Here is a 27,232-nt window from a genome sequence, read left to right on the forward strand (position 1 = left end):
GTTGCATGGATTCCAGCCAGAGCACTAGCCTCTACCTCAATGGTAAGTAAATCGTCCGTGTCTGTAGATTCATCTTTTTTTCTTTTTTTTGTCGCGTTAAAGTTATTTTGTGAGGTGGTCGGATCTTTCCACGAAGGAGTATGTTGTTCCTCCATAGCGTAAAGCTGTTGGTACTCGGCGATTTCCTTCAGGATCTGCTTGGTATCCAGATTGGCTCTATACTGCAACCAGTTGTTTTACGATAAGATAACAATGAGTCTTTCCCAAAACGATGACAGGTGTCTGTAGTACAGCCAGCTAGCACTCGCGGAATCCACACAAGAATAAGGAACACAAACTTGCAGTCCCAGCCGTAAAGGTTGTGGAATCCTTAGTAACAAAACCTTAGTTCCGATTAAAATTGATTTAATGAAACTGTTTTAATGTAAACAACAAACTGAGTGTAGACAGTACAGTGTCCATTGTTAATGTTGCAAATGACTATTGTAGCTGGAAACGTCAGATTTTTTATGGAATATCTACATGGGCGTACAGAGGCCCATTATCAGCAACCATCACTCCTGTGTTCCAATGGCACGTTGTGTTAGCTAGTCCAAGTTTATAATTTTAAAAGGCTAATTGATAATTAGAAAACCCTTTTGCAATTATGTGTCTAGTTTGAGAAACAGATGCCTCACAAGCCCTCAACTGGCAGCTTCATTAAATAGTACCCGCAAAACACCAGTCTCAATGTCAACAGTGAAGAGGTGACTCCAGGATGCTGGCCTTCTAAATTGTGCATAAGAGCATTTCTTAAGTATTCAGACCCTTTACTCAGTACTTTGTTGAAGCACCTTTGACAGCGTTTACAGCCTAGAGACTTCTTAGGTATGACGCTACAAGCTTAGGACACCTGTATTTGGGAGGTTTCTCCCATTCTTCTCAGCAGATCCTCTCAAGCTCTGTCAGGTTGGATGGGGAGCGTCATCGCAAAGCTATTTTCAAGTCTCTCCAGAGATGTTTGATCGGGTTCAAGTCCGGGCTCTGGCTGGGCCACTCAAGGACATTCAGAGACTTGTTCCGTTAGCCACTCCTGCATTGTCTTGGCTTTGTGCTTAGGGTCGTTGTCCTGTTGGAAGGTGAACCTTCGCCCCAGTCTGAGGTCCTGAGCACTCTGGAGCAGGTTTTCATCAAGGATCTCTCTGTACTTTGCTCCATTCATATTTCCCTCGATTCTGACTAGCCTCCCAGTCCCTGCCGCTGAAAGACATCCCCACAGCATGATGCTGCCACCACCATGCTTTACCGTAGGGATGGTATTGGCCAGGTGATGAGCGTTGCCTGGTTTCCTCCAGACGTGACTCTTGGCATTTAGGTCAAAGAATTCAATCTTGATTTCATCAGACCAGAGCATCTTGTTTCTCATGGTCTGAGAGCCCTTTAGGAGCCTTTTGGCAAACTCCAAGTGGGCTGTCATGTGCCTTTTACTGAGGATTCCATCTGGCCTCTCTACCATAAAGGCCTGATCGGTAGAGTGCTGCAGAGATGGTTGTGTTTCGGCCGCAACCGGGAGGCTCATGGGGCGACGCACAATTGGCTCAGCGTCGTCCGGGTTAGGGGAGGGTTTGGCCTGCAGGGATATCCTTGTCTCATCGCACACTAGCGACTCCTGTGGCGGGCCTGGCGCAGTGCACGCTGACCAGGTCGCTAGGTGTACGGTGTTTCTTCCAACACATTGGTGTGGCTGGCTACCGGGTTAAGTGGGCATTGTGTCAAGAAGCAGCGCGGCTTGGTTGGGTTGTGTTTCGGAGGACGCATGGCTCTCGACCTTGCCTCTCCTGAGTCCGTACGGGAGTTGCAGCGATGAGACAAGACAGTAACTACTACTAATTGGATACCACAAAATTGGGAAGAAAAAGGGGCAAAAAAAAGTACAAAATAAAAATAAATAAAAAAGAAAGATGAACTGAGGTCCACACTCCTGTCCAGTTGGCGGTGTTAATGCACCTTAACATTGGTTGCTAACCGCATATAAAGTCCAAAGAAGAAGATATGTCATTTAAATAACCAAGCAAATCAGTTAAGAACAAATTCTTATTTACAATGACAGCCTACCCCAGATGACACTAGGCCAATTGTGCATCACTCCATGCGACTTCCAAACACAGCATGTAATGCAGCCTGGATTTAGATTTGAACCAGGGACTGCAGTGACACCTTGTGCACTAAGATGCAGTGCCTTAGACTGCTGCCTCACTCAGGAATTTACTAGATTACTAAACTAACTTGGTTAACCCTTTAAATCTGTGGATTAATTGTCAGAGTAGAGGACCTTGTGCATTTCAGGTAAAATAACAACCCAATGTTTATATCCCAGGATAAATTAGCTAGCAACAGCAAGCTAGTTTGCTAAATTGCCATGAATGTTTTATGCGTTTTGACCTGTACCCAAATTAATATAGTTGGTTCAGAGTTGGTTTTGATATTTTAACCTGTGTGTCCTGATTGCATCTGGTGTGGATGGATGAAATCAACATGCGTGGGATGGTGCCCGGCCTAGTCGGCATGTTAGAATACGGCTGCAACATTAGAAAATGTGGAAAAAGTGAAGGTGTCTGAATACTTGTACCTTAAAAAAAGAGAGGCATAGATCAGAAAACCAGTCAGTATCTAGTGTGACCACAATTTGGTGCGACACAACTCATTCGTATAGAATTGATCAGGCTGTTAATTGTGGCCTATGGTATGTTGTCCCACTTCAATGTCTGTGTGAAGTAGCTGGATATTGGCGGGAACTGGAACACTCTGTTGTACACGTTGATCAAGAGCATCCCAAACATGCTCAATGGGTGTGTAACGGTTGTCCACCTCCTCTTCAACCGAAGAGGAGGAGTAGTGATGGAACCAAGGCGCAGCGGGTTGTGAACACATAATTTATTAAAAGAAAAGACGAAAAAACACGAACTTCACTATAACTAACAAAACAACAAACGGAGTAGACAGACCTGGACGACGAACTTACATTAAACACGAAGAACGCACGAACAGGAAAATAGACTACACAAAATGACGATGTACAAAACAAACCGAACAGTCCCGTATGGTGCGACAAACACTGACACGGGAGACAACCACCCACAACGAACACAGTGAAACAACCTACCTAAATATGACTCTCAATTAGAGGAACGCCAAACACCTGCCTCTAATTAAGAGCCATACCAGGCAACCCTTAAACCAACATAGAAACAGACAACATAGAATGCCCACCCAAACTCACGTCCTGACCAACTAACACATACAACAAACTAACAGAAATAGGTCAGGAACGTGACAGGGTGACATGTCTGGTGAGTATGCAGGCCATGGAAGACATTTTCAGCTTCCAGGAATTTGTGTACAGATCCTTGCGACATGGGGCTGTGCATTATAATGATGAAGCATGAGGGGATTGGTGGCGGATGAACGGTATAACAATGGGCCTCAGGAGCTCTTCACAGTATCTCTGTGCATTCAAATTGCCATTGATAAAATACAATTGTGTTTGTTGTCGGTATCTTTTGCCTGCCCATACCATAACCCCACCGCCACCATAGGGCATTCTGTGCACAACGTTAACAGCTCACCTACACAACGCCATACACGTTGTCTGAGGTTGTGAGGCCGTTTGGACGTGCTGCCAAATTCTCTAAAATGACTTTGGAGGAAGCTTATTGTAGATAATTTAATGTTCATTTATCTGGCAACAGCTGTGGTGGACATTCCTGCAGTCAGAATGCCAATTGCATGCTCCCTTAACTTGATACATCTGTGGCATTGTTGTGTGACAAAACTGCACATTTTAGAGTGGCCTTTTATCATCCCCAGCACAAGGTGCACCTGTGTAATGATAATGTTGTTTTTGTCAGCTCCTTGATATGCCATACTTTTTTTTTTTTTAGGGGTGGATCCGCTTTAATATTGCGGATAGATTGTCGCTTCCATCAATGTAATTGTCTGCATCATTTCCAATCCCCCATATATTTTTGAGGTAAATGTATATATATTCTATTATATAAATAAATATATATATATAGTATACATATACATACAGTTGAAGTCGGAAGTTTACATACACTTAGGTTGGAGTCATTAAAACTTGTTTTTCAACCACTCAACAATTTCTTGTTAACAAACTATAGTTTTGGAAAGTCGGTTAGGACATCTACTTTGTGCATGACACAAGTCATTTTTCCAACAATTGTTTACAGACAGATTATTTCACTTAAAATTCACTGTATCATAATTCCAGTGGGTCAGAAGTTTACATACACTAAGTTGACTGTGCCTTTCAACAGCTTCGAAAATTCCAGAAAATGATGTTGTGGATTTAGAAGCTTCTGATAGGCTAATTGACATCATTTGAGTCAATTGGAGATATACCTGTGAATGTATTTCAAGGCCTACCTACAAACTCAGTGCCTCTTTGCTTGACATGATGAGGAAATCAAAAGAAATCAGCCAAGACCTCAGAAAACAAATTGTCGACCTCCACAAGTCTGGTTAATCCTTGGGAGCAATTTCCAAACACCTGAAGGTACCACGTTCATCTTTACAAACAATAGTACGCAAGTATAAACACCATGGGACCACACAGCCGTCATAGCGCTCAGGAAGGAGACGCGTTCTGTCTCCTAGAGATGAAAGTACTTTGGTGCGAAAAGTACAAATCAATCCCAGAACAACATCAAGGGACCTTGTGAAGATGCTGGAGGAAACAGGTACAAAAGTATCTATATCCACAGTAAAACGAGTCCTATATCAACACAACCTGAAAGGCCACTCAGCAAGGAAGAAGCCAAGGCTCCAAAACTACCATAAAAAAGCCAGACTACGGTTTGCAACTGTACATGGGGACAAAGATCGTACTTTTTGGAGAAATGTCCTCTGGACTGATGAAACAAAAATAGAACTGTTTGGTCATAATGATCATTATGTTTGGAGGAAAAAGGGGGATGTTTGCAAGCCGAAGAACACCATCCCAACCATGAAGCACGGGGGTGGCAGCATCATGTTGTGGGGGTGCTTTGCTGCAGGAAGTACTGGTGCACTTCACAAAATAGATGGCATCATGAGGCAGAAAAATGATGTGGATATATTGAAGCAACATCTCAAGACATCAGTCAGAAAGTTAAAGCTTGGTAGCAAATGGGTCTGCCAAATGGACAATGACCCCAAGCATTCTTCCAAAGTTGTGGCAAAATGGCTTAAGGACAACAAAGTCAAGGTATTGGAGTGGCCATCACAAAGCCCTGATCTCAATCCTATAGAACATTTGTGGACAGAACTGAAAAAGCGTGTGCAAGCAAGGAGGCCTACAAACCTGACTCGGTTACACCAGCTCTGTCAGGAGGAATGGGCCAAAATTCACCCAACTTATTGTGGGAAGCTTGTGGAAGGCCACCCGTAACGTTTGACCCAAGTTAAAGAATTTAAAGGCAATGCTACCAAATACTAATTGAGTGTACGTAAACTTCTGACCCACTGGGAATGTGATGAAAGAAATCAAATCTGAAATAAATCCTTCTCTATACTATTATTCTGACATTTCACATTCTTAAAATAAAGCGGGGATCCTAACTGACCTAAGACAGGGAACCTTTACTCGGAATAAATGTCAGGAATTGTGAAACTGAGTTTAAATGTATTTGGCTAAGGTGTATGTAAACTTCGGACTTCATCTGTGTATACTCAGCAAAAAAAGAAACGTCCTCTCACTATCAACTGCGTTTATTTTCAGCATGTGTAAATATTTGTATGAATATAACAAGATTCAACAACTGAGAAATAAACTGAAAAAGTTCCACAGACATGTAACTAACAGAAATGGAATAATGTGTTCCTGAACAAAGGGGGGGTCAAAATCAAAAGTCAGTATCTGGTGTGGCCACCAGCTGCATTAAGTACTGCAGTGCATGTCCTCCTCATGGACTGCACCAGATTTGCAAGTTCTTGCTGTGAGATGTTACCCCGCTCTTCCACCAAGTCACCAAGTAAGTTCCCGGACATTTCTGGGGGGAATGGCCCTAGCCCTCACCCTCCAATCCAATCCAATGATCCACGTGCTCAATGGGATTGCGATCCGGGCTCTTCGCTGGCCATGGCAGAACACTCACATTCCAGTCTTGCAGGAAATCACGCACAAAACGAGCAGTATGGCTGGTGGCATTGTCACGCTGGAGAGTCATGTCAGGATGAGCCTGCAGGAAGGGAGGAGGATGTCTTCCCTGTAACGCAGAGCGTTGAGATTGCCTGCAATGACAACACGCTCAGTCCGATGACACACCGCCCCAGACCCCGACAGACCCTCCACCTCCAAATCGATCCCGTTCCAGAGTACAGGCCTCGGTGTAACGCTCATTCATTCGACGATAAACGCAAATCCGACCATCACCCCTGTTGAGACAAAACTGCGACTTTTTGCCAGTCCTGTCTGGTCCAGCGATGGTGGATTTGTGTCCATAGGCGACGTTGTTGCCGGTGATGTCTGATGAGGACCTGCCTTACAACAAGCCCTCAGTCCAGCCTCTCTCAGCCTATTGCGGACAGTCTGAGCACTGATGGAGGGATTGTACGTTCCTGGTGTAACTCGAGCAGTTGTTGTTGCCATCCTGTACCTGTCCCGCAGGTTTGATGTTCGGATGTACCGATCCTGTGCAGGTGTTGCTACACCTGGTCTGCCACTGCGAGGACGATCAGCTGTCCGTCCTGTCTCCCTGTAGCGCTGTCTTAGGCGTCTCACAGTATGGACATTGCAATTTATTGCCCTGGCCATATCTGCAGTCCTCATGCCTCCTTGCAGCATGCCTAAGGCACGTTCACGCAGATGAGCAGAGACCCTGGGCATCTTTCTTTTGGTGTTTTTCAGAGTCAGTAGAAAGGCCTCTTTAGTGTCCTAAGTTTTCATAACTGTGACCTTAATTGCTTACCATCTGTAAGCTGTTAGTGCCTTAACGATCCTCCACAGGTGTGTAACGGATGTGAAATGGCTAGCTAGTTAGCGGGTACGCGCTAGTAGCGTTTCAATCAGTTACGTCACTTGCTCTGAAACCTAGATGTACTGTTGCCCCTTGCTCTGCAAGGGCCGCGGCTTTTGTGGAGCGATGGGTAACGACCGTGCTTCGTGGGCGACCGTTGTCGATGTGTGCAGAGGGTCCCTGGTTCGCGCCCGTGTCGGGGCGAGGGGACGGTTTAAAGTTATACTGTTACATTGATGCTGTTGACCCGGATCACTGGTTGCAGCGGAAAAGGAGGAGGTTGAAAGGGGGGTGAGTGTAACGGATGTGAAATGGCTAGCTAGTTAGCGGGTGCGCGCTAGTAGCATTTCAATCAGTTACGTCACTTGCTCTGAGACTTAAGTAGTGTTGCCCCTTGCTTTGCAAGAGCCGCGGCTTTTGTGGAGCGATGGGTAACGACTGTGCTTCGTGGGCGACCGTTGTTGATGTGTGCAGAGGGTCCCTGGTTCGCGCCCGTGTCGGGGCGAGGGGACGGTTTAAAGTTGTACTGTTACATTGATGCTGTTGACCCGGATCACTGGTTGCTGCGGAAAAGGAGGAGGTTGAAAGGGGGGTGAGTGTAACGGATGTAAAATGGCTAGCTAGTTAGCGGGTACGCGCTAGTAGCGTTTCAATCAGTTACGTCACTTGCTCTGAAACCTAGATGTACTGTTGCCCCTTGCTCTGCAAGGGCCGCGGCTTTTGTGGAGCGATGGGTAACGATGCTTCGTGGGTGACTGTTGTTGATGTGTGCAGAGGGTCCCTGGTTCGCACCCGTGTCGGGGCGAGGGGACGGTTTAAAGTTATACTGTTACAGGTGCATGTTCATTAATTGTTTATGGTTCATTGAACAAGCATGGGAAACAGTGTTTAAACCCTTTACAATGAAGATCTGTGAAATTATTTGGATTTTTACGAATTATCATTGAAAGACAGGGTCCTGAAAAAGAGACGTTTCTTTTTTGCTGAGTTTATATATATATATATGTAAATAGGGCTTTATAAATAAATTTGATTGATTGATATATACAAAAATGCAATTTTTGAATGTGGGGGGGGATGTCTCCCCTGTCCCCAGTGAAAGTCACTACAGACACCCTGGTTCAATTCCAGGCTGTATCACAACCGGCCGTGATTGGGTGTCCCATCGGCAGCGCACAATTGGCCCAGCGTTGTCCGGGTTTGGCCGGTGTAGGCCGTCATTGTAAATAAGAATTTGTTATTTTATTTAACCTTTTATTTAACCTTCATTTAACTAGGCAAATTCTTATTTACAATGATGGCCTACCCCACCAAACTGACTTGCCAAGTTAAATCAAGGTTAAATTTAAACAACAACAAAAAAATTCTGGATTAAGGCTGTCACTACCTCACTCTTCAATCAAGGTGCATGAAATGAGGAGCAAAATTCGTGAAGAGAAAATGTAGGAAATCTTGGAGAACTGTGGAAGTTGATAAAAGTGCACCCAACAACATTCATCGGGCCCAGGGTTTTACAGACAGAACAAGTAAATGTTGGTGCTATACGAGATCCGTGGGCCGTCCCTAACCATAACCCTAACCGTTTTAAATTATAACTACAGCCTTGGGAGGTCCCGAGGAATCCGTTTAGACTTTTAATAATAATGGAGGAGGGTTTTATATATTCGAAATGGCCTCCTATGGGCTCAGGTACCAATCATAATGGGATACGACACAAAGCATGTTGTTAAATGAGTTCGTTGCAAAAGTCTGACCAATAGGAAGCTATATAGAAATGTATAAAATCCTCTTTAATTTACCAATCTGTGAGACCCTGCTGAATTTCCACTGCGCCCAATAGCTGCTGAAAATCCTCTTCACAGGTGAGGTGAAAATACACAACGTATCTGGAAGAACATACTGTACTGTCTGGTGCTACCAAATCAAATGGCCAGGCCTCACAGCAAAATGCAAATGAATGCCCTATCTAGTACTGCTTCAAATTGAATGGTACACATTTTTGATGGAAAATAATCTTTAGAATAATTCCCATAGATTTATAGGATAGTCTCGTTCTAATTATAGCTCATCGGATAGTCCACACATCCTACCCGCAATATTTGCTTCACCTATAGTGAAGCATTTCTGGGCTGAGATTGTCCAATAGAAGTGCAGCAGCATAGCGGGGAGGCGAGGTGATTGGAGAATAGGTTGGGGAGTCAGCTTAATGTTCAGGGGACACGACATACACGCAATGATTAAATGAAAACTACAGAAATTGCTAGCTTCGTTGGCTGAATTCATGTGATATCTGCTGTTAACGCATGACAAATTGGGTAAGTTATATTTCTCTATCTAGCTACGCACCGCTGACTAACAACGTAGCTAGTTGGATTTCACACTGGGATTATTTTTTTGTAACGAGGCAGGAGTGAACACCTTTACGGTTTTAACTAGGTAACGTTACGTTAACTAGGAGCCTGGTTTCTAGTTTCTCGACCTTGTCATTGGATGCTAACTTGATGGTAAGCTAATTTGACCTTTTTGAATCGTTTGTAACACTAGTTTCTGGATGTCTTCGTGGTTTTGGTTAGCTAGTATATCCTAACGTTACCCAGCCAGCTACGTGTCAACATATCGTGACGTTAGCCGGGCATGAAACCAAACAGATTTGTTCGTGCTGCAAAGCCAGACATTATTACTAGCTGCTATATTACACAATTAAAACCGCAGAATATGTTGATATGTTGTTGAACCGTGACGTTGCCTGCCCGAGGGCAATACTGAAACCTATAAAACTTGGAGCCAACCTTCATCAAGCTAGCTCCATTAAAAGCAGCACACCCATTGCTAACATTGACGTTACCTAACGGCTAGCTAGCTAGCGCTCCTCTGAGTCGTCGGTGAAATTAGCTAACGAGGTTGAGGTACGCTGGTTAGCGCAATAATTGACTAACGGAGTCTAACGTTCGTCCTAAAACCTTAACGTTACATGTTCTGTTTTAAAGGTGAATTGGCTCTGGAAGCCGAAACAGCCTAATAGTCCCATCTAAACGTCAATCGATTCTCAATTACGGTAAAGTTTTAGAAACATAAATCCCTCTAACGTTACTTTCATATCACATCCAAATAATGTAACAAATGCGAAATACACACTTACACTGTTTTAACCAATGATGTTTATAACCCCTTGACTGATGGGGGGCGCTTTATTGAAGCCACTACGCAGCCATCTTGGTGGTACTCAATTGTAAAAAAAATATATATTTTGGAATCTATAGAAATGCATTAATGTCTACATTTGTTTTGACACGTTTATTCTATTACAGACACCGTAATGCATACTTTAAAATTATAATATGTGATCCAAACATGGCAATTTTAAAAAGAAACAAATATACAAATGTTTTTTTTAATTATTTTTCTGGCCCCACTACAACCAAAAAAATACTTAAATACATGTAATTTTGTCCTTGAAACATTTTATTTTCAATACTGTAATTAGCACAGGTAGTCCACGCCGTCTTTTCTGTAAACAAGCGCTGTAACATGGAAATATGGCTGTTGGGAGCCCTAAACCTATATAAAGGTTTCCTTTTCTCGCTGACATGAAAGATAAGGTCCTTATGCTTCCAAAACCTTACCGCAAGCGATGTGTTAATTTTGTTTATTTACAATATTTAACCTTTATTTAACTAGGCAAGTCAGTTAAGAACAAATTCTTATTTACAATGACGGCCTCCCCCGGCCACACCTGGACGGCGCTGTTTAACTTGTTTAAAATGTAAATGTATTGTATCATGTGAATGTATTGTGCCTTTCGCCTCAATTGCAATAATAATAATGACAATAAGGACGTGTAGTCTGGGTTTTATATGTGTGTATATATATATATGTGTGTTGCTAGACAGAGCAAGGGTTGTGCTTACTGGGTAAATCCAATCCCTTTTTCACAGCACCAATGTCTTCAGCACTGGATTGGGTAAACGTATGTGGTTAATTTAAAAGCTTACAAACAGGGTTGTCAAAATAGTTTTTTGAATTTCTGGGGAAATATATTTTTTTAACCTTTTAACGTCTATCTAAAAACCAGTAAACCCAAATGTATTATTTTTTTGTAGCTTAGACACTAATTTACGTAATCTAAGGTTTTTGTGCTGTGCCCGCCATCAGTTGAGACATTAAACTTATCTTATAAAAAACAATAAATCAATCATGATCACTAGTAATAACTACACATGGTTGATGATATTACTAGTTTATCTAGCGTGTCCTGCGTTGCATATAATCGATGCAGTGCGCATTCGCGAAAAAGGACTGTCGTTGCTCCAACGTGTACCTAACCATAAACATCAATGCCTTTCTTAAAAGCAATACATAGAAGTATATATTTTTAAACCTGCATATTTAGCTAAAAGATATCCAGGTTAGCATGCAATATTAACCAGGTGAAATTGTGTCACTTCTCTTGCGTTCATTGCATATGCAACAGTTTGGGCCGCCTGGCTTGTTGCGAACTAATTTGCCAGAATTTTACGTAATTATGACATTACATTGAAGGTTGTGCAATGTAACAGGAATATTTAGACTTATGGATGCCACCCGTTAGATAAAACACGGAACGGTTCCGTATTTCACTGAAAGAATAAACGTTTTGTTTTCGTAATGATAGTTTCCGGATTCGACCATATTAATGACCAACGGCTCGTATTTGTGTGTTTTTATGTTATAATTAAGTCTATGATTTGATATTTGATAGAGCAGTCTGACTGAGCGATGGTAGGCAGCAGCAGGCTCGTAAGCATTCATTCAAACAGCACTTTAGTGCCCTTTGCCAGCGGCTCTTCGCAATGCTTCAAGCATTGCGCTGTTTATGACTTCAAGCCTATCATCTCCCGAGATTAGGCTGGTGTAACCGATGTCAAATGACTAGCTAGTTAGCGGAGTGCGCGCTAATAGCGTTTCAAACGTCACTCGCTCTGAGACTTGGAGTAGTTGTTCCCCTTGCTCTGCATGGGTAACGCTTTTTCGAGGGTGGCTGTTGTCGATGTGTTCCTGGTTCAAGCCCAGGTAGCGGCGAGGAGAGGGATGGAAGCTATACTGTTACACTGGCAATACTAAAGTGCCTATAAGAACATCCAATAGTCAAAGGTATATGAAATACAAATGGTAAAGAGAGAAATAGTCCTATAATCCCTATAATAACTACAACCTAAAACTTATTACCTGGGAATATTGAAGACTCATGTTAAAAGGAACCACCAGCTTTCATATGTTCTCATGTTCTGAGCAAGGAACTTAAACGTTAGCGTGCAATATGTGCCATGTAAGAAAGCAAATTTTCTTCTCCAACACTTTGTTTTTGCATTATTTAAACCAAATTGAACATGTTTCATTTTGAGGCTAAATTCATTTTATTGATGTATTATATTAAGTTAAAATAAGTGTGCATTCACTATTGTTGTAATTGTCATTATTACAAATACATTTAAAAAAATTGGCCGATTAATCGGTATCGGCTTTTTTGGTCCTCCAATAATCGGCATCGGTATCGGCGTTGAAAAATCCTAATCGGTCGACCTCTAATTGCTACTATGAAAATTTGCAAGTAAACATTTCACTGTACCTTTGCACCTTATCTTTTTGTAATTATTAAGGATCCCTTTTAGCTGTTGCCAAGGCAGCAGCTACTCTTCCTGGTGTCCAAACACATTAAGTACTTGCATATAAAACAGTACATCATATAACATTATTACACCACTACATATGTATAATACAACAATATTACAATGTATGTGTAGAGAGTGCGTGTGTTAGCGCTTGTGTGCGTATACGTGTCGGTACCTTTTTGTGTGTCTTCACAGTCCCCGGTGTTCCATAAGGTGTATTTATATCTGTTTATTAAATCTGATTCTACTGCTGCATCAGTTACCTGATGTGGAATAGAGTTCCATGTTGCCATGTCTCTAAGTAGTGTAAGCGTTTGTTGCTAATTTTGCTAATCTTTGCAATGAAAAAAATCATTAAAGTATTTGGCAAAATCAGTCGGTTTTTGTCAAGAGAATTTTCAATCCCAATGATAATAACTGACAATCAATACCTCTGACCAATCCCCGAGATCTGTAAGACCATGGGTTGAATAATAATTAGTCAAAGACTCAGCTTATGCAAAAAGATAGAACGCTCTCTGAATAAACTGTACTAAAGTCCATTATACAAAGACATCCATTTTTTAGCTGCGCACATACTGTTTGTGTGGAAGTATGTGCACAGCTAAAAAATGGATATTGGTCAGAGCTATTGATTGTCAGTGGTAGGTATCCTACGCACATACTTCCACGCAAACAGTAGGTGAGTTTTATCTCTGTAGTTCTCACCACTGTGTATCACTGCCCAGCCGACAGTTCCATTCCCACGAGATTAGGGAAACCTTGAGAAGTACTCCCTGTCCTCATAAGTTTTCTTAGAGTTCCTGCCAGCCCGGACTCGAACCAGGATCTCTAGTGGCACAGCTAGCGCTGCAATGCAGTGCCTTAGACCACTGCGCCACTCGGAAGGCAGTCATTTTCGTAATGGGTGCATGCTTATTAGCAGCTGGGATAAGCAAATTCATAAATGTCAAGTTCAGCGTGCGTCTGTTTGCTCCTTATTACACACCACGGACCAACAAACATATGAATCACTACAAAACTTATTGTATGACCTCTTATACACAATATTAGGCCCAGCCTGACCTCTTATACACTATTAGGCCCAGCCTGACCTCTTATACACTATATTAGGCCCAGCCTTTGGTTTTCCTAGATATGGCTACTATATTGTGATCACTACATCCTATGCATCTGGATACTGCTTTAAAGCAACTTTCTGCAGCGTTAGTAAAGATGTGATCAATAAATGTTGATGATTTAACTCCTGTGCTGTTTGTAAATACCCTGGTAGGTTGACTGATAACTCCTGTGCTGTTTGTAATGACCCTGGTAGGTTGACTGATAACTCCTGTGCTGTTTGTAACGACCCTGGTAGGTTGACTGATAACTCCTGTGCTGTTTGTAACGACCCTGGTAGGTTGACTGATAACTCCTGTGCTGTTTGTAACGACCCTGGTAGGTTGACTGATAACTCCTGTGCTGTTTGTAACGACCCTGGTAGGTTGACTGATAACTCCTGTGCTGTTTGTAACGACCCTGGTAGGTTGACTGATAACTCCTGTGCTGTTTGTAACGACCCTGGTAGGTTGACTGATAACTCCTGTGCTGTTTGTAACGACCCTGGTAGGTTGACTGATAACTCCTGTGCTGTTTGTAACGACCCTGGTAGGTTGACTGATAACTCCTGTGCTGTTTGTAACGACCCTGGTAGGTTGACTGATAACTCCTGTGCTGTTTGTAACGACCCTGGTAGGTTGACTGATAACTCCCGTGCTGTTTGTAACGACCCTGGTAGGTTGACTGATAACTCCCGTGCTGTTTGTAACGACCCTGGTAGGTTGACTGATAACTCCCGTGCTGTTTGTAACGACCCTGGTAGGTTGACTGATAACTCCCGTGCTGTTTGTAACGACCCTGGTAGGTTGACTGATAACTCCCGTGCTGTTTGTAACGACCCTGGTAGGTTGACTGATAACTCCCGTGCTGTTTGTAACGACCCTGGTAGGTTGACTGATAACTCCTGTGCTGTTTGTAACGACCCTGGTAGGTTGACTGATAACTCCTGTGCTGTTTGTAACGACCCTGGTAGGTTGACTGATAACTCCTGTGCTGTTTGTAACGACCCTGGTAGGTTGACTGATAACTCCCGTGCTGTTTGTAACGACCCTGGTAGGTTGACTGATAACTCCCGTGCTGTTTGTAACGACCCTGGTAGGTTGACTGATAACTCCCGTGCTGTTTGTAACGACCCTGGTAGGTTGACTGATAACTCCCGTGCTGTTTGTAACGACCCTGGTAGGTTGACTGATAACTCCCGTGCTGTTTGTAACGACCCTGGTAGGTTGACTGATAACTCCCGTGCTGTTTGTAACGACCCTGGTAGGTTGACTGATAACTCCCGTGCTGTTTGTAACGACCCTGGTAGGTTGACTGATAACTCCCGTGCTGTTTGTAACGACCCTGGTAGGTTGACTGATAACTCCCGTGCTGTTTGTAACGACCCTGGTAGGTTGACTGATAACTCCCGTGCTGTTTGTAACGACCCTGGTAGGTTGACTGATAACTCCCGTGCTGTTTGTAACGACCCTGGTAGGTTGACTGATAACTCCCGTGCTGTTTGTAACGACCCTGGTAGGTTGACTGATAACTCCCGTGCTGTTTGTAACGACCCTGGTAGGTTGACTGATAACTCCCGTGCTGTTTGTAACGACCCTGGTAGGTTGACTGATAACTCCCGTGCTGTTTGTAACGACCCTGGTAGGTTGACTGATAACTCCCGTGCTGTTTGTAACGACCCTGGTAGGTTGACTGATAACTCCCGTGCTGTTTGTAACGACCCTGGTAGGTTGACTGATAACTCCTGTGCTGTTTGTAACGACCCTGGTAGGTTGACTGATAACTCCTGTGCTGTTTGTAACGACCCTGGTAGGTTGACTGATAACTCCTGTGCTGTTTGTAACGACCCTGGTAGGTTGACTGATAATTCCCGTGCTGTTTGTAACAACCCTGGTAGGTTGACTGATAACTCCCGTGCTGTTTGTAACGACCCTGGTAGGTTGACTGATAACTCCCGTGCTGTTTGTAACGACCCTGGTAGGTTGACTGATAACTCCCGTGCTGTTTGTAACGACCCTGGTAGGTTGACTGATAACTCCCGTGCTGTTTGTAACGACCCTGGTAGGTTGACTGATAACTCCCGTGCTGTTTGTAACGACCCTGGTAGGTTGACTGATAACTCCTGTGCTGTTTGTTACGACCCTGGTAGGTTGACTGATAACTCCTGTGCTGTTTGTAACGACCCTGGTAGGTTGACTGATAACTCCTGTGCTGTTTGTAGCTACCCTGGTAGGTTGACTGATAACCTGAACCAGGTTGCAGACACTGGTTACAGTTTGAAGCTTTTTCTTGAGTGGGCAACTTGATGAAAGCCAGGCAATATTTAAATCACCCAGAAAATATACCTCTCTGTTGACATCACATACATTATCAACCATTTCACACATGTTGTCCAGATACTTACTGTTAACACTTGGTGGTCTATAGCAGCTTCCCACCAGAATGGGCTTTAGGTGAGGCAGATGAACCTGTTATCACTTGGTGGTCTATAGCAGCTTCCCACCAGAATGGGCTTTAGGTGAGGCAGATGAACCTGTTAACACTTGGTGGTCTATAGCAGCTTCCCACCAGAATGGGCTTTAGGTGAGGCAGATGAACCTGTTATCACTTGGTGGTCTATAGCAGCTTCCCACCAGAATGGGCTTTAGGTGAGGCAGATGAACCTGTAGCCATATTACTTCAACAGTATTTAACATGAGATCCTCTCTAATCTTTACAGGAATGTGGTTCTGAATATAGACAGCAACACCGCCTCTGTTGGCATTTCTGTCTTTTCGGTAGATGTTATAACCATGTATTGCTACCACTGTATCATCAAAGGTATTATCTAAATGAGTTTCAGAGATAGTCAGAATATGAATGTCATCTGTTACGAGCAAGTTATTGTCTTCATGGACCTTGTTTCTCAGGCTGCATGTGTTAATATGGGCTATTTTTCACTTTTCTGGGTTGCTTGATTGTTTTGAATACTTTACTGGGAAGCTTTTCAGAGGTAGACTTCCTCATGTTATTTACATTGGAGCTGATTGTGCTGCTCACCCTGCACTAACGCTTCGAACACACCGACTGCGTCATTGCGTTTCGATACACCAGAAGGACATTCATTTCCAATGGAACGCTGCATTTGCCTTGCAGCATTGCGTTGCAGAGGCAGTTGCAGTGCGTTCTGCGTGGTGCATACCTTCGATAAATCGAACGTATGCATCAAATTGTAGGAGTGGACTTGACAGAAAGTAGCAAAATATGAATGTAGATTTTTTTTTGCACGCATTCAGTAAAAAAATTGGGATTACATAAAAACAGTTTGATTGCATAATTTCTTTACATTTTTTAATTATTTATTTGCCAAGTATATTATTTATTCGATGACATCCTCAAATTAATTGTGAGAGCCTATAATATAATTTCCCTCAAATGCAGTTTTGGAGCGAAATGCAATAATAAATAGTCAAGATAGGCAGAGTAGGCTCTTTCAACAATGAGACCAACGTTGAGGAAGGTGGTCTTGATCACGCTGTTGGGCCGGGAACAGCCCCGCCGAAAGCTTTCTAACGCTAACTAGCCACATCTAGCACAAGCTCACTACTAAACTGACCTGGCAATCTTACTATCGTGGACACTTGTCTCCAAGCAGCATTTTTTGTGTTTATGTCCCTGTAGCTGTCAGCAGTTGTGTCAAAAAGACACGGTTTTGAGGATACTGCGAAAATGATTCTCTCCTCCATGTGTCCAACCGCATGCGACCATTTGCAAAAGGTACCTGCATCAGTATTGTTGCCTAGCTGCGCAAAATGTTATGCAGCAGTGATGCAATGACGCAGTCGGTGTGTTCGAAGCGTAAGTGGTCTTCTGCCTCAGTGCTAACAGTGTAACTCTGGTTCATAGGCACATGATTTCTGCATGCAATAGCTGTAGGATCAACAGAGGTATTCAGGGCCGTTAGGAATGAAGACTTCTACAGTAGACGTACCCAAGCATTCAAGGGCCATTTTCTCAAAAGTTACAAGTTTATCAACTTTCAAATCAGAATTACTTTCCTGTTGTTCCTCATCTTTGCAGTATGATTTGTAGCTCTGAGTCTCTACTTTTATCCAATGTAAAAAGCACAATTGTAATGTTGCTACATTAGACTAAAAAGCGGTGGTGGGTGACATGAACTGTAACTCAGTGAAATTGTTGCATTATTTTTGGTCACTGAGTTGATTTCCACTAGATAACACAGCCACACTGTCAAAACCGATTTCCCATTTTGACCACAGTTGCCACTCCGGTGGGAGAAATGAATAGGTGAAAATCACAGCCAACGCTATCATTACACTATTACTGCAGATATATTATGGACATTTTTGTGAAATTACAATTAAAAAAAATCCTGTGTAGTACCTTTTTAACATTTTAAGTAAATTTGTAATGGTCTCCCAGCTAAATTGCAGTGGTCTGAAGGGACAGGTCCAGTCTATGATTTCTGTAGTTGAAATGACACACACCCTGTATTTAAGAGCATGTTATCTCAACTGATGAACACAAAACTCTCAGATGTGAAATGGGGTCTAAATTGCCCTCCAACACCACTTCCAGCAGCATCTGGTCTCCCATCCAGGGACTGACCAGGACCAACCCTGCTTAGCTTCAGAAGCAAGCCAGCAGTGGTATGCAGGGTGGTATGCTGCTGGCATGCAATATTCTTTTCAATAAATATTCTAGTTGGACAGCACTGTTTGTGTGTGTTTAAATGATGCCAACCTCAACCAGTTATATTTCCCGGTGAAGAAGGGTTTTCAAAATGGGTCAGAGCACCTTTATCTCCGGAACTACTCAGAGCACCTTTATCTCCGGAACTACTCAGAGCACCTTTATCTCTGGAACTACTCAGAGCACCTTTATCTCTGGAACTACTCAGAGCACCTTTATCTCCGGAACTACTCAGAGCACCTTTATCTCCGGAACTACTCAGAGCACCTTTATCTCCGGAACTACTCAGAGCACCTTTATCTCCGGGATGTTTTGGCAGTCAAGTAAAAACAAGTCCCTTTCTGACCACTTCTTCCATCGGCCACCATGAATGGGAAGTTGTTTTGGTTTAAATCTAAAGTGATGCTGTCAAAGTGATTGAATTCAAATGGATTTACCCTACTGAAGTTATATCCCCAGGGCTATGCAGAGTCCCAACCATACATCATGCCCTCCTCCACCACCCGAGGGATACCTGCCCAGGGGATCAGTGCTTTAATTACCCTGTCGTGGGTTAACAGGTCCTCTTTTAGGCCTAGATTGTATCTAAGGCTGTTGTGTCATTTTAGGATTTAAACTGCAGAAATGGGAGATTCCTAACTGACTGAATCCGTTAGAGGAAGCACTGAACAGGTTAATCACACAAGTCATGTGAAGGGTACTGAACGGACCGGGCCAGCTGAACATGTGCGTAGACAGAGGGAGCGGAGTCCAGCCTGCTGAGTCCCACTGATAGAGACGGGCAGGAGGCCTGGCTGTCAGCTCTGTCACATCTGTGTGTTATAATCTCCCTCCTATGGTGAGGATTGTACCCCTATTGAGACACACTAGGGTTCTCTCTGGATTACACTGTCAGAGCAGCACTGAGGAAGAGCAACATGTCTCCTGATTATTCTGTTGCATCAGTGATTTCAGAAGCGTATTACTCGCCTGGTATTTCTGGATTCATGTGACGCAGTTTGGGAATACGACTAGTAGCTGGACACACAGACAGACAGCCTTCTGCGACGGATGTGATTCCCAGGGAAGTGGTTTTGGGGTAAGTTATGTGGGTTTCATCCTATACTCACCAGGGAAGGGCCTGTTTCCCAAATGGCACCCTATTCCTGACATAGTGCACTACTTTTGAACCAGGGTTCATAGGGAATAGGGTGCCATTTGGGAAGTTGCTTATTGGCAGTCCTCCATAGGAATGATCAGAAGCAGCTTATTGGCAGTCCTCCATAGGAATGATCAGGAGCAGCTTATTGCCAGTCCTCCATAGGAATGATCAGAAGCAGCTTATTGCCAGTCCTCCATATGAATGATCAGAAGCAGCTTATTGCCAGTCCTCCATAGGAATGATCAGGAGCAGCTTATTGGCAGTCCTCCATAGGAATGAGTAGAATCCTGAAGTATTTGATTTCAATGTAGTTTTGTCCTTAACGTGGATTAAAGTCTTTTCCATTTACGTTTAGCTCACATATCATGTAAAAGTATGCATTAGGTGTCTGTAATGGAATAAACGTGGCAAAAACCAATGTAGACAATACATTAGGGATGCATGATATATCGGTAAGCATATCGGAATCGGCTGATATTAGCTAAAAATGCCAACAAAGGCATCGGCCCGATGTCTAGTTTAACACAGATGTGCAAAACCGATGTCAAAGCTGACATGCATACCTGTATAACGTAGGTAGATGAGGTAATGTCAAAGCTGACGTGCATACCTGTATAACGTAGGTAGATGAGGTAATGTCAAAGCTGACGTGCATAGCTGTATAACGTAGGTAGATGAGGTAATGTCAAAGCTGACGTGCATACCTGTATAACGTAGGTAGATGGCGTAATGACGTCACAAAAAATATAGCGCTACACGTGCAACACAGCATTCCGAGCCCACAATGTCTGCTCTGTGGACTTTGCAGTCATTTGAAAGAGAATTTCAGCGAGACAAGTCAAAATCCATTTACGCCAAGAAAATGGAATTCATTGCCCTTGACAATCAACCGTTCTCTGTCGTGGATGATGTTGGCTTTCGCTGACTGGTCGAGCACCTCGAGCCCCGGTACACACTACCAAGTAGGCGCTATTTTTCAGATGTTGCCCTACCGGAGTTAAACAGTATTGTTGAAACTCACATCCATGAGCTACTTGCTATGGGCGTCACTGCTATTAGCTTCACGACTGATATTTGGACCAGCGACGTCAGCCCCATGAGCATGCTGAGTCTGACAGCACAGTGGGTCGACGAGGATTTCGTACTGAGGAAAGCCGTATTGCGTTGCATTTCAATGGCATTTGAGAACATGTTTGAAACATGAGCACACTCCTAGTGCCATTTGAACAACTGACTCGAGAAATAAGCGAATCAACTGTCTGCAGCAGACGTGATACCCTCTGCTCAACAAAACTGCCGACACAGACTGTGGGGTTAACTTGGAAAAGTACTCTACAAGACGCTGTGAAAAAGCGATTTGGTGGCATTGTCTCTGAGCCTCTTTGCTGTGTCTCCACCGTGCTCGACGCTATGTACAAGGACCGGTACTTCGATGCAGACAAACGGGCTTTATGTGCAATGTTAGACACAGCTGGACAAGATGGAAACGGACACAGTGACAGTGTGCGCCGAGGAAGAGAGGCCACGGAGCTGAAACTTTTACTGCTTGACATATATGATGAAATTCTGGTTGATAAAGAAACGACTGAACAAATGAACGAAACAGCAAGTAAGTGAAATAAATATACACTGTACCCCATAATGACAAAGCAAAAACAGGTTGTTAGAAATTGTGGCAAATCTATTTAAAAAAATGTAAATAGAAACCCAAGATCGGTGGCATCCATCAACCTGTTTTGGCTGTGTCATGGGGTATTGTGTGTAAATTGTTGAGGGGGATTACATTTTTTTAATCCATTTTAGAAAAAGGCTGTAACGTAACACATTGTGGAAAAAGTAAATGGGGAATCAATCATTTCCGAATGCACTGTATTTCCACTGTGACACAGACCAGCAAGGTACATCACAGTGCAATAACGGTAGGTACCTGAGAGCTCCATGTCTCTGTATTTTATGTCTAAACTGAGGCCTGTCCTGTTTACTGTGCCAGTCACGACTCAGAGCCCAGAGTTGAACTGCTGCCAATTAGATGATTCCAGGGGAGTGATGGATCTGAGGCTTTGGCTGACTGGGTCAAGGCAGTTATGAATGTATTTGATTGTGTTAAAATTGTATAACAGTGTGCCCTCAGGCCCCTACTCCACCACTACCACATATCTACTACACACTGTGTGCCCTCAGGCCCCTTCTCCACCCCTACCACATATCTACAACACACTGTGTGCCCTCAGGCCCCTACTCCACCACATATCTACAACACACTGTGTGCCCTCAGGCCCCTACTCCACCACTACCGCATATCTACAACACACGGTGTGCCCTCAGGCCCCTACTCCACCACTACCACATATCTACAACACACTGTGTGCCCTCAGGCCACTACTCCACCACTACCACATATCTACAACACACGGTGTGCCCTCAGGCCCCTACTCCACCACTACCACATATCTACAACACACGGTGTGCCCTCAGGCCCCTACTCCACCACTACCACATATCTACAACACACTGTGTGCCCTCAGGCCCCTACTCCACCACTACCACATATCTACAACACACTGTGTGCCCTCAGGCCCCTACTCCACCACTACCACATATCTACAACACACTGTGTGCCCTCAGGCCCCTACTCCACCACTACCACATATCTACAACACACTGTGTGCCCTCAGGCCACTACTCCACCACTACCACATATCTACAACACACTGTGTGCCCTCAGGCCCCTACTCCACCACTACTACATATCTACAACACACTGTGTGCCCTCAGGCCCCTACTCCACCACTACCACATATCTACAACCCACTGTGTGCCCTCAGGCCCCTACTCCACCACTACCACATATCTACAACACACTGTGTGCCCTCAGGCCCCTACTCCACCACTACCACATATTTACAGTACAAAATCCATGTGTGTGTGTGTATAGTGCGTATGTTATTGTGTGTCTATACATGTGTTGCTTCAGTCCCCGCTGTTCCATAAGGTGTGTGTGTATATATCTGTTTTCCTTGCCACCCATTCTGAAACCAACTGCAACTCTTTGTTGAGTGTTGCAGTTATTTCAGTCGATGTAGTAGCTGACGTGTATAGTGTTGAGTCATCCACATACATAGACATTCTTTATGCAAAGCCAGTGGCATGTCATTAGTAAAGATTGAAAAAAGTAAGGGGCCTAGACAGCCGCCCTGGGGAATTCCTGACTCTAACTGGATTATGTTGGTGCTGAGAGAGGGCCTGTGCCCCAAATGTAGGGTCCTATTTTTATTTGTTGCCTGATTCTGTTTTGTTGAGGGTTATAGTTCCCACTTTAAAAAATGTAAATATTTTTTAGCTGTTCTAAATCCACAACAACGCTTCAACTACATCAGGAGGTCTGAGAAATCGAATGGCTTTTCATTTTTAGTTGTAGTTACCCTTTAATTCAACTGCACACCAGCCAGAGACCTTTGTTTGGCTAGTGATGTGTCTAGCTCTCATGTGATTGCAGAGTTTGCAAAAGTAATGGCCACTGAATTTATGCAAATAATCATGTCATTCTGCCAGATAGGCATAGGCTACTTTGTAGTTAACATAATAAATTAAATGTTTTCGGGAAAGCCTTTCCATCTACCAGAAAACAATTTTTAAATACATGAGCATCATGTACACACACCGAAACAGGGAAATTCCTGTTGCCTCTAAGGAAATTAAACAAATAGCATCAGTGTATTTTATCTTTGTCAATAAAGTTGGGATTCTGTTCGCGTTCTCCACAAAGCAGATTTTGTATTGCCCTACAAATGGCTCCACTACTATTTTTAACCAGTGCCCATACGGCTAATAGTGCACTATATAGGGAATAGGGTGCCATTTGGTACAAAGCCAGGCTGTGCTGTACAGCAGGTCTGGGCTCCCCGCTAGGCTGGGAATTCATTTCCAACTGAGGATGGAAGCATCAGGGGTTAGAGGAGGAGGTGGTGATTCCTTAGCATTCATTTCAGAGCAGCAATCGTTCCAGAGTTGCTGTTATCATTTCTCTGTAGTCTTGAAGGGTCAGTCCGACTTCACTGCTGTGGTGGACGAAGACAACGTATTTTCCAGTCGGCCTGCGTTAGTTAATATCCATTTGATTATTAGATGGCTGAAAGTCAGTCTCAGGGGTGTAACTGGCCTCTGTAGTTTGTACTGCAGGCAGGTGAGCTGGCACTGTTTCGCTGGTGATCAGCATTTTATTTGGGGTCCCTGCTGGCATCAGTTGGGGCAACATAGTAACAAGGCCTCCCTCCCTTTCACTGTCCCTGTTTCTTCCTCAGACCCCCCTTACCCTCACCCCCCCATCCCTCGCTCAGCGCCGGCCCGTTATAGCAGTGCTGAGGGGTCTGTTATAGCAGTGCTGAGGGGTCTGTTATAGCAGCGCTGAGGGGTCTGTTATAGCGGCGCTGAGGGGTCTGTTATAGCGGCGCTGAGGGGTCTGTTATAGCGGCGCTGAGGGGTCTGTTATAGCGGCGCTGAGGGGTCTGTTATAGCGGCGCTGAGGGGTCTGTTATAGCGGCGCTGAGGGGTCTGTTATAGCGGCGCTGAGGGGTCTGTTATAGCGGCGCTGAGGGGTCTGTTATAGCGGCGCTGAGGGGTCTGTTATAGCGGCGCTGAGGGGTCTGTTATAGCGGCGCTGAGGGGTCTGTTATAGCGGCGCTGAGGGGTCTGTTATAGCGGCGCTGAGGGGTCTGTTATAGCGGCGCTGAGGGGTCTGTTATAGCGGCGCTGAGGGGTCTGTTATAGCGGCGCTGAGGGGTCTGTTATAGCGGCGCTGAGGGGTCTGTTATAGCGGCGCTGAGGGGTCTGTTATAGCGGCGCTGAGGGGTCTGTTATAGCGGCGCTGAGGGGTCTGTTATAGCGGCGCTGAGGGGTCTGTTATAGCGGCGCTGAGGGGTCTGTTATAGCGGCGCTGAGGGGTCTGTTATAGCGGCGCTGAGGGGTCTGTTATAGCGGCGCTGAGGGGTCTGTTATAGCGGCGCTGAGGGGTCTGTTATAGCGGCGCTGAGGGGTCTGTTATAGCGGCGCTGAGGGGTCTGTTATAGCGGCGCTGAGGGGTCTGTTATAGCGGCGCTGAGGGGTCTGTTATAGCGGCGCTGAGGGGTCTGTTATAGCGGCGCTGAGGGGTCTGTTATAGCGGCGCTGAGGGGTCTGTTATAGCGGCGCTGAGGGGTCTGTTATAGCGGCGCTGAGGGGTCTGTTATAGCGGCGCTGAGGGGTCTGTTATAGCGGCGCTGAGGGGTCTGTTATAGCGGCGCTGAGGGGTCTGTTATAGCGGCGCTGAGGGGTCTGTTATAGCGGCGCTGAGGGGTCTGTTATAGCGGCGCTGAGGGGTCTGTTATAGCGGCGCTGAGGGGTCTGTTATAGCGGCGCTGAGGGGTCTGTTATAGCGGCGCTGAGGGGTCTGTTATAGCGGCGCTGAGGGGTCTGTTATAGCGGCGCTGAGGGGTCTGTTATAGCGGCGCTGAGGGGTCTGTTATAGCGGCGCTGAGGGGTCTGTTATAGCGGCGCTGAGGGGTCTGTTATAGCGGCGCTGAGGGGTCTGTTATAGCGGCGCTGAGGGGTCTGTTATAGCGGCGCTGAGGGGTCTGTTATAGCGGCGCTGAGGGGTCTGTTATAGCGGCGCTGAGGGGTCTGTTATAGCGGCGCTGAGGGGTCTGTTATAGCGGCGCTGAGGGGTCTGTTATAGCGGCGCTGAGGGGTCTGTTATAGCGGCGCTGAGGGGTCTGTTATAGCGGCGCTGAGGGGTCTGTTATAGCGGCGCTGAGGGGTCTGTTATAGCGGCGCTGAGGGGTCTGTTATAGCGGCGCTGAGGGGTCTGTTATAGCGGCGCTGAGGGGTCTGTTATAGCGGCGCTGAGGGGTCTGTTATAGCGGCGCTGAGGGGTCTGTTATAGCGGCGCTGAGGGGTCTGTTATGAAAAATGCCTTACGGCAAAAGCATACCGTACGATTATTTGAGAACATAGCCCACTAGACAAATCATTACAGTAACCAGCCAAGTAGAAGAGTTACACAAGTCTGAAATAGAGATAAAATTAATCCCTTACCTTTGATGATCTTCATATGGTTGCACTCAGCAGACATTCATTTACTCAAATGTTCCTTTTGTTCAATAGTCTCTTTTTATCCAAAAACCTCAGTTTTGTTCGCGTTTTCTTCAGTAATCCACAGGCTCAAACGCAGTCAAAACGGGCAGACAAAGAAATCCAAAATGGATCCGTAAAGTTCATAGAAACATGTCAAACGATGTTTATATCCAATCTTCAGGTTGTTTTTAGCCTAAATATTAAATCATATTTCAACCGGACAATAACGTTGTCAATTTAAAAGGTAAACAAGAAAGTCACTCTATCGGTCGCGCATGAAAAAGCTCTGTGACACTTTAGGGTCCACTCATTCAGACTGCTCTTACTTCCTAATTTTGCAGAATACACGCCTGAAACAGGAAGGCATAGGAACTGCAATTTGAGTCCTAAGTCAATGGATACTGTAATGGCATTGAATAGAAATAGAAAACTACTTCCTGAAGGGATTTTTCTCATGTTTTTGCCTGCCAAATCAGTTCTGTTATACTCAGACACTATTTTAACAGTTTTGCAAACTTTAGTGTTTTCTATCCAAATCTACCAGTTATATGCATTGCATATCTTCTGGGCCCGAGAAGCAGGCAGTTTAATTTGGGCATGCTTTTCATCCAAAATTCCGAATGCTGCCCCCTACCCTAGAGAAGTTAACTTCCCTCCAGGCCTGAGGGGGCACACTTTCTAGTAGGCTTAAATTGAAGATGTGGAAACATCGTCCGCTATTATCCTCAGGAATTTTCCATCTAGATTGTCAGACCCCGGTGGCTTGTCATTGTTGATAGACTATTTTTTACCCTCTTCCACACTGATTTCAAAAGTATTCGTCTCTTTTTAGAATTTGGTCAGATATACTTGGATGTGTAGTGTCAGCGTTTAATGCTGTCATGTCATCCCTAAGTTTGTTTATCTTGCCAATGAAAAAGTAATTCAATTAGTTGCCAATATCAGTGGGTTTTGTAATAAATTAGCCATCTGATTCAATGAATGATTGAGCTGAGTTTGCCTTTTCCCCCAAAATGTCATTTAAGGTGCTCCAAAGCTTTTTACTGTCATTCTTTATATCAGTTATCTTTGTCTCATAGTACAGTTTATTTTTATTTAGCTTAGTCACATGACTTCTTCATTTGCAGTACGTTTGCCAATCAGTTGGGCTGCCAGACTTATTTGCCATAACTTTTGCCTCATGCCTCAACCATACAATTTTTCAATTTCTCTTCAATCTAAGGTGTTTTAACAATTTTTTTGTCATTTTCTTAATGGGTGCGTGCTTATTAGTAACTGGAATAAGCAATTTCATAAATGTGTCAAGTGCAGCATCTGGAGTCCTATAGCTTGGGGGTAGAAGCTGTTGCCTTGCCGTGCGGTAGCAGAGAGAACAGTGTTTGACTAGCGTGGCTGGAGTTTTTGACCATTTTTAGGGCCTTCCTCTGACACCGCCTGGTATAGAGGTCCTGGATGGCAGGAAGCTTGGCCCCAGTGAATTACTGGGCCGTACGCACTACCTTCTGTAGTGCCTTGCGGTCCGAGGCCGAGCTGTTGCCGTACCAGGCAGT

At 44.4% G+C, this 27,232-nt stretch overlaps 1 protein-coding gene across 2 annotated transcripts in view; it reads left to right on the forward strand.

Annotated features, from left to right (window-relative positions):
- Positions 1-9,142: 9,142 nt before the first annotated feature.
- Positions 9,143-27,232, forward strand: part of LOC129820673 (hyccin 2-like) — a 154,358-nt gene continuing 136,268 nt past the window's right edge. The window contains exon 1 of one of the 2 annotated variants that reach the window (XM_055877511.1): positions 9,143-9,310. The gene's annotated coding sequence lies outside the window, so the exon portion shown is untranslated. Of the gene's footprint in view, positions 9,311-9,357; positions 9,500-27,232 lie in introns of those variants that run through there. The other variant, XM_055877512.1, reaches the window with a different exon arrangement.

This window comes from Salvelinus fontinalis, chromosome 23 (assembly GCF_029448725.1).
Source record: "Salvelinus fontinalis isolate EN_2023a chromosome 23, ASM2944872v1, whole genome shotgun sequence".
In the NCBI taxonomy this organism is placed as follows: Eukaryota; Metazoa; Chordata; class Actinopteri; order Salmoniformes; family Salmonidae; genus Salvelinus; species Salvelinus fontinalis.